Raw genomic sequence first — 7739 nt, 5'->3', positions numbered from 1 at the left:
AACTCTGGGCACCGCAGGTGCAGCAGCAGATGCAGAGGTAGGCGCAACAACCGGAGCAGCAGCGGGAGCGAGCACAGGAGTGACAACCGGCCTAATTGCACCAGGAGCAAGGTGCGCTGTGTGTGCAAGCAGCGAACTGATCCAACAAGAGATCCTGCTGATCAAGTCTGGCAACCTTTGCAGACCTAAGATGGATGCCAGCACATGGAGCAGCAAAGCCCTGAGGAAAGGTAGTGTGATGGATTTGGTAAAATGCCTATTCTGTTTTCTGTTTAAAATATACATTTTATACATATTTACTTTTATACTTTTTTATATTTCTAAATATATGTGTTGTGAGTATATATATATATATATTTTGTCTGCTGGGCTTTGCAGTCCTCCATAACTTGTTTTGCTCAGAGCGATGCTCTCAACCCCTCCCTTCACACTGAGATGATTTCACTTAGACTTTGGGAATGTGAAGGGGAGTGAACAGAGATAACGGGATGAGAAGCAAGCATCAAGTTTCTACATTTCTCCTATATTTCAACCAAGCAAAATGTGCCTTTCAGAATGTGACTGTATATACGTAATAGTGACGTGTACTCTATTGTTTTCTATGTATAAAAGGTTAAGCACCGCCCTGCAATAAACAGAGATGAGATGATGTGAAAGTGGTTGTACTGGACAGTTGTCCGTGTAATTATTTTCCGGCGTGCACGCAATCCATATCTCAAAATTAGGAACAGCAGCAGAAATCCTACCCTGAGCCCGATTGTGGTTCTCCCAACCTTTTTAGCTGGCGCCCACGCGGGGCCCCAGGTTGTGACCGATGGAAGTCCGCACGTGAGACTGAGCGGCTGGCCAGGACAGACCAAAAGGGATTTGCGCACCCCTGAGAGTACGGTAGATACTTTTTATACTTACCACTGTACGATTTGTTTCTGTCCAGCCTTGGCGCCAGTTTTGTCGGCTTCCAGAGGTCATCAAGAGCGGCAGGTAATTTTTATTTCTCGCCTGGGGCTGTTTAACGAACCTGCCATTGGATCTCTGCTGACTGTGTATTTGTTCAATGTCTGTCATCCTGTGCGACTGTGATAACTCAGTAGACTGATAGATAAGTTGCAATGAGTGTCCTGACCAGGTGAGCTGTTGGCCCCTGGAAGACGGAACCTTGCAATATGTTGCAATGAGATTTCTGACCAGGTGAGCTGTTGGCCCCTGGAAGACGGAACCTTGCAACAAGCGTCTACGGACGGTGACTCGGGGTTGACGGTGTGAGACCCCTGAGGGTTTAGTTCAGCTGCTGAGGCTTCACGGAGCGAGGGGCGGCAGGTGTAATGTCCTGTTCTGAGTGTATTTGTGAATCACTGTTTGTTCTGAGATAAGACAGAAAGCAGCGGAATAGGGATATTAATCTAATAGTTGCCCACGCTGCCTCTGAAGCAGCGGAATAGGGATATTAATTTAATAGTTGCCCTCGCTGCCTCTGAAACCGTTAGCTGAGACTACGGTGAAAGAACAGAACAGAGTGAGAAGTTGGGTGACCCAGAGAGAGGGGGGAAGATGGGTCAGAAGACAGTCAAGCCACAGAAAGGATTATTAGTATGTGATATTGTAAAGAGGAGAGAAGGAAGTGAAGCAGTTAAAAAGTTATCTAAAGTAGCGAAAGTTTGTAAGCTGAAGGTCAGAGGACTGGCATAAATCATTGTAGGAACAGAGAGGAATGTTATGTGATGAAGGTTCGCTGAACGTGACAGAAGTTTGGAACAGAACTGGAAAAGTGTTGCATAAAGAAGGATAGTTGGAAGAAATTCAAGAAAATGGCAATTGGATAATGTATTTGTATCACAAAATTGTAAATGGAAGTGTGTGCTAAAACCACCGCCCTATGTTGGAATGTGGGGTGGAAGAGGGGAGGGACAGCCCTGCCCTTCATCTAACGCCCACTTTATGCCCACCACCCCAGCCCTGCCCAGTACACTTCCTGATGGCAGCCATCTTGCTGCTCCTGCTTTGTCCCTTCCTGCCCTGCCCAGTACACTTCCTGCTAGCAGCCATCTTGCTATACCTGTGTTGTCACTTCCTGCCCTACCCAGTACACTTCCTGCTAGCAGCCATCTTGCTACATCTGTATGGTCATTTCCTGTCCAGCCCAGTGCACTTCTGCCTGGCAGCCATCTTGGTACACCCGGAAGGCCTAAATAAGGCATATACCCAGTTCTCCCTGTTCTAAACCAGGATGGTTCCTATCACACTCCCGTTTTTCCCAATATGGAAGCGTCACCTTCACAAGCCGGATACATGAATGACAATGCATCTGAATGGAGCGATCAACAGTTGCAAGCAACAAGGGCGCCAATAGATTTGATTCCCAAACCCACGCACAGTGGAGTACAACCTAAACAGGAACAGTACACAAGACAACCCCGACATTCAAGATTACCGGAAGGGGCACCAGTAGTGTATGTCGCTTTTACCCCATCACAAGCAGCGGCCTTAGTGACGAGTCTGCCTGACCCAGAGAAACAGCCAATACCCTTTTATCGCAGGGTAGTGCAGATACAAGAAACTTACTCAGCTGCTTGGAAAGACCTGCTCAGTCTATGCCAAATTAAAGCAGGACATGTTTTCTGGCCAGTTATGCAGACGGCCTTCAATGATGCCTGCCTGACAAGTGTTATTTCCTATTCTTCAGGCGTGGAGTTTTGTGCCCAGCTCCATGACTGGGCAAAGGAGAAATTGGCGGATCAGACTACCACGATTCAAGACATCACCCAAGATAAAGGGGAGTCTGTGGAGAAGTATTATGCCAGACTCATACAGGCCTTTGATGATCTGGGCTTCTCTCAATATTAAAAGGCACGCACACACATGCTCTCAACTGCTTTTGTCTCATGGCTCAAAGAGGATATTAGGAAAGGTCTGATGGTGGCCTGCCCTGAATACTGCTCTATGAAGATGTCTGACTTACTGTTGGCGGCCAGAGGCATAGAAAAAAAAAAAAAAACCAAAAAAAAAAAAACCAGCGCCCCTCATGGTGGTCAATGATGAAGATCCCACCTACACTCGTCCACCACCATTGCCAAATATCAGGGAAAGGATCACCTGTTATAACTGTGGGAAACGGGGACACTTTAGAAGAGAATGCAGAGCCCCAAGATATCCCAGACAAGACAGGGACCCCCGAGAAGGGCAGCGTGAATATCAACCACCACGCCCCAACTCTCGTTAGGAAATGGGCAAACCCGTGTCACTCCTTATGGCAGTATTTTCAAACAAGACTGGGGAAACGTGTAGCTGTAATCCAGGATATTCCTCAACTTAAAGCAGCTAAACAACTGCATGCCTTTCTTGGACTCATATCCTACTGCAGGACATGAATCCCTGATGCTCTCAAGTCTGTGCCATTTACTTTGTCAAGCGAGGCCCTGGACAATTTTATTCTGCTGAAGCAAGCAATATCCACCGCTCCTGCCTTGGGACTTCCAGATTATGAGAAACCTTTCAAACTGTGTCAGAAAAGCAAGGCCACGCCACGGAGGTCCTAGCTCAAGAACATGGAGGGCAAACCAGACCCATTGGGTACTATTCTTGCCATTTGGACCCCGTAGCTAGGGGTGGTCCTTCATGTCTAAAGAGCCATCTTCGCTGCTCAAGCACTGTTGGACAAAACTTCAGATCTCGTTTTAGCACACCTCCTGCTTCTTCTGGCACCGTATGACATTGCTGCCATCCTGAATCAAGTACAACCCCGACACCAGTCCACGGCCAGACATCTACGGTTGCAAATCTTCCTCCTCATTCCTGACAATGTGACCCTCCAAAGGTGTCTCACCCTCAACCCAGCCACCCTTCTTCCATTTTTCTAGGGGGGAGAAGAAGGCGAAGAAGGAGACCCCTGCACTACTCTACATGACTGCCTTGAAATGATGCGCATGGAAACCACACATCTCCCTACAGTGAGTGAAATTCCTCTGGAAAACCCTGATTACACACTTTTTGTGGATGGCTCCATATATGCAGATGAAAGAGGAAAGTACCACACAGGTTATGCTGTGACCTCGGAATTTGAAATTCTACAAGCAGGAGCATTATCACCAACTTTCTCTGCCCAGGAAGCAGAGCTTCAAGCCCTCACTACAGCGTGTAAGATGGCAGAAGGTAAAAGAGCTAATATTTACACAGACTCAAGGTACGCCTTTGGAGTAGCTTATGACTTCGGTATCATCTGGAAAGCCAGAGACTGGAACACTGGTAAAACACGGCCCAGCCATCAAGGATTTAATGGATGCACTGCTCCTGCCTGACCAAGTGGCTGTCTTGAAGGTTAAAGCACATGGTAAACTGAATTCTCAAGAGGCCAGAGGGAACCACTTGGCGGATATAGCTGCCAAAGAAGCAGCGAAAAACCAACGAAAAACGTCTGAGGTGGCTGAAGAGGAGAGTGAGACCTCAGTACAGATACTTTTGGCAGTGCATGTGCCATCTGACAAGCAATACCTGATTTTTATATAAATGGCCGCTTATACAGAAGAAAGGCTGGAATGGATTGATAAAGGAGCAGACTACGATGGAGAATTGTATTCGATGAAAGGAAAAACTTGTTTACCAAAACATATGTATCCAGCAATTGTCCAATGGACGCATGGACATGCACATCTCTCTAAGAACTTAATGAACTCACTGATCAGCAAGTATTACTGGGCTCCAGGGATAACCACCTTAACCAGAAATTACTGAGCCTCGTGTGTAGTATGTGCAAAATGCAACCCGGGGAGGACGGAAAAGACACCGCAGAAACATCTGGCAAAACGTCTCTATCCATTCCAGAGGATACAGATTGATCATATACAGATGCCAAAAAGTGGCCGATATGAATATGCTCTAGTGGTGGTGGACATGTTCTCTGGTGGGCCGGAAGCCTATGCTGTTACAAACATGACAGCCAAGACCATGGCTAAGAAATTACTGAGTGAGGTAGTCTGTAGATTTGGGGTCCCAGAGGTGATAGTGATCAGGGTCCAGCCTTCACAGCAACCCTTACAAAAGAGATTTGGACAGCACTGGGGGTTGAGTTGGCCTTACACACCCCCTATCACCCTCAAAGCAGTGGGAAGGTAGAAAGGATGAATGGGACTCTAAAAAACAGGATGCTAAAAATGGCCCAAGAGACTGGCATGAGTTGGCCAGACAGTTTGCTCATTGCTCTGTTTAGTGTCAGACACACCCCCCGGGGGAAACATGCCCTGTCCCCTTAAGAAATTTTGTTTAGCTCAGCCCCCCCCAGACTTGGCTGTTACTTTCCGCAACAGTTGCAATTACAATCTGATGTGTTAACTGCTTATGTGACTGTATTATCACGTGAATTAACCCATATCTATGTCCAAGTGTTTTCTCCATTCCAGATTCTGAGTCAGATACAGGAACTCACAGAATATTACCTGGAGATTGGGTATTAGTAAAGACATTTATGAGGAAACATTCCCTTGAGCCAAGATATAATGGTCCATTCCAAGTTCTGCTGACCACAGCCACTTCTGTCAAGGTGGCCGGGAAGAACACTTGGATACACGCCTCCCACTGCAAGAATGTCCCAACCCCTGAGGAAAAGGTGTCATCTACACCATGACAACTATGTTGTATATCCTTTTTCTTATAAGTCTGACAGAGGCTCAACAGGTGGATATCACTATATTTTGGTACAACTCATCCAACATTCATGTAGCTATTTTCACCTTTGATTTCTGTAGTATAGATCCCATGTGGTGCTATGACCATAATCTATATGATCTTGACATAATGAGCATGTTCCGATAGTAGTGACCAAATATACATATGTGTCACGGATGATTACTGGGAACCAAAAGATTATAACCAGATTGGAAGGGATTTGGACTGGTGAGTGTGCCCTTGCAAAGGCCATTATGCCTCTCCACATCCTAGCAGAAAATACCCCTGACCCAACGCCTGGCCGTAGGAGGAAGCGAAAAGCTCCTTCTGGCAGTTTTGACCCACATGTGTATATAGATGCCATTGGAGTCCCAAGGGGGGTGCCTAATAAATTTAAAGCCAGAGACCAAGTAAAGCAGGTTTTGAATCCCTGATTCCCATGATAACTGTTAATAAAAATGTAGATTGGATAAATTACATATACTACAACCAACAGAGGTTTGTGAATTACACCAGAGATGCCCTCCAAGGAATCGTTGACCAGTTAGCCCCTACATCCTACATGACATTCCAGAATAGGATGGCTCTGGACATGATTTTAGCAGAAAAAGGAGGTGTCTGTAAAATGATAGAAGGAACCGGAACATGTTGTACATATATTCCTGACAATACTGGCCCGAATGGTAAGGTTACTCTGGGTATAAATAAATTGGAAGATCTGTCAGTGGACCTGAAGAAGAACTCAGGTATCTCAGACCCGTGGGATCAATATATTAGCTGGATGAGTGGGTGGCAAAAAGTGCTCGCCCAAATAGGGGTAACTGTATTAATAATTCTAGTTCTTTTAGCTCTGATTGTATGTTGTATTCTACCATTTGTAAAGAAGTTAATAAGCAAGGTTGTAGACAACAGCACACCTACATTTCTCCATCAAGAAGAGGAGGACCCTTTTGTGATGGAAGAGGATAAACCTTTCACTCCTCTACAGTCCCTCCCCACCAACAGCAATCTCACAATTTTGTAGGGATAGCATCTGACTTCCTTATGTACAAAGTCTGTGGCAAGGAGGGTGATGAAATAGTCATCACCCGTCTAACGTACAGCATAAAAGAGTTCCAAGGTACATAAGGACAGATGAGCTAGGCTTTATAGGAACAGAGTAAAATAGTCATTTTAAGGGGGGACTGTGATGGATTTGGTAAAATGCCTATTCTGTTTTCTGTTTAAAATATACATTTTATACATATTTACTTTTATACTTTTTTATATTTCTAAATATATGTGTTGTGAGTATATATATATATATATTTTGTCTGCTAGGCTTTGCAGTCCTCCTTAACTTGTTTTGCTCAGAGCGATGCTCTCAACCCCTCCCTTCGCACTGAGATGATTTCACTTAGACTTTGGGAATGTGAAGGGGAGTGAACAGAGATAACGGGATGAGAAGCAAGCATCAAGTTTCTACATTTCTCCTATATTTCAACCAAGCAAAATGTGCCTTTCAGAATGTGACTGTATATACGTAATAGTGACGTGTACTCTATTGTTTTCTATGTATAAAAGGTTAAGCACCGCCCTGCAATAAACAGAGATGAGATGATGTGAAAGTGGTTGTACTGGACAGTTGTCCGTGTAATTATTTTCCGGCGTGCACGCAATCCATATCTCAAAATTAGGAACAGCAGCAGAAATCCTACCCTGAGCCCGATTGTGGTTCTCCCAACCTTTTTAGTAGGACCTTGATAAGAACACTAACAGTCTATGGTCTGATTCATATTATATTGTGGGCTGATATGATAATAAAGGGGTAACAATAGAAAAGTGGGGTTCCCCCTTAATATTCACACAAGACCCTAATGTGAGCATACAGCATGACAGGCAGGGAAGAGAGGGGGGGGCAGCAGGCACCCTCCTGATCCATACTAGATTATTTGTCCTCAACATGGGAAGGGACAAGGGCTTCTTCCACATGACTGGCACAGTGGTTGTGTATGTCTGGAGGCTTAGGGCTTAGTGGAATCTGGAAGGCCCCTTTAACATAAGAGGTTGTCCAGATAACCAGCTCTTCCTACCTTTACAAGATT

Source organism: Staurois parvus, unplaced genomic scaffold (genome assembly GCF_062004578.1).
Source record: "Staurois parvus isolate SC_StPar_1 unplaced genomic scaffold, SC_StPar_1.0 ptg000392l, whole genome shotgun sequence".
Lineage (NCBI taxonomy): Eukaryota > Metazoa > Chordata > Amphibia > Anura > Ranidae > Staurois > Staurois parvus.
Note: the sequence above shows the minus strand (reverse complement) of the source record.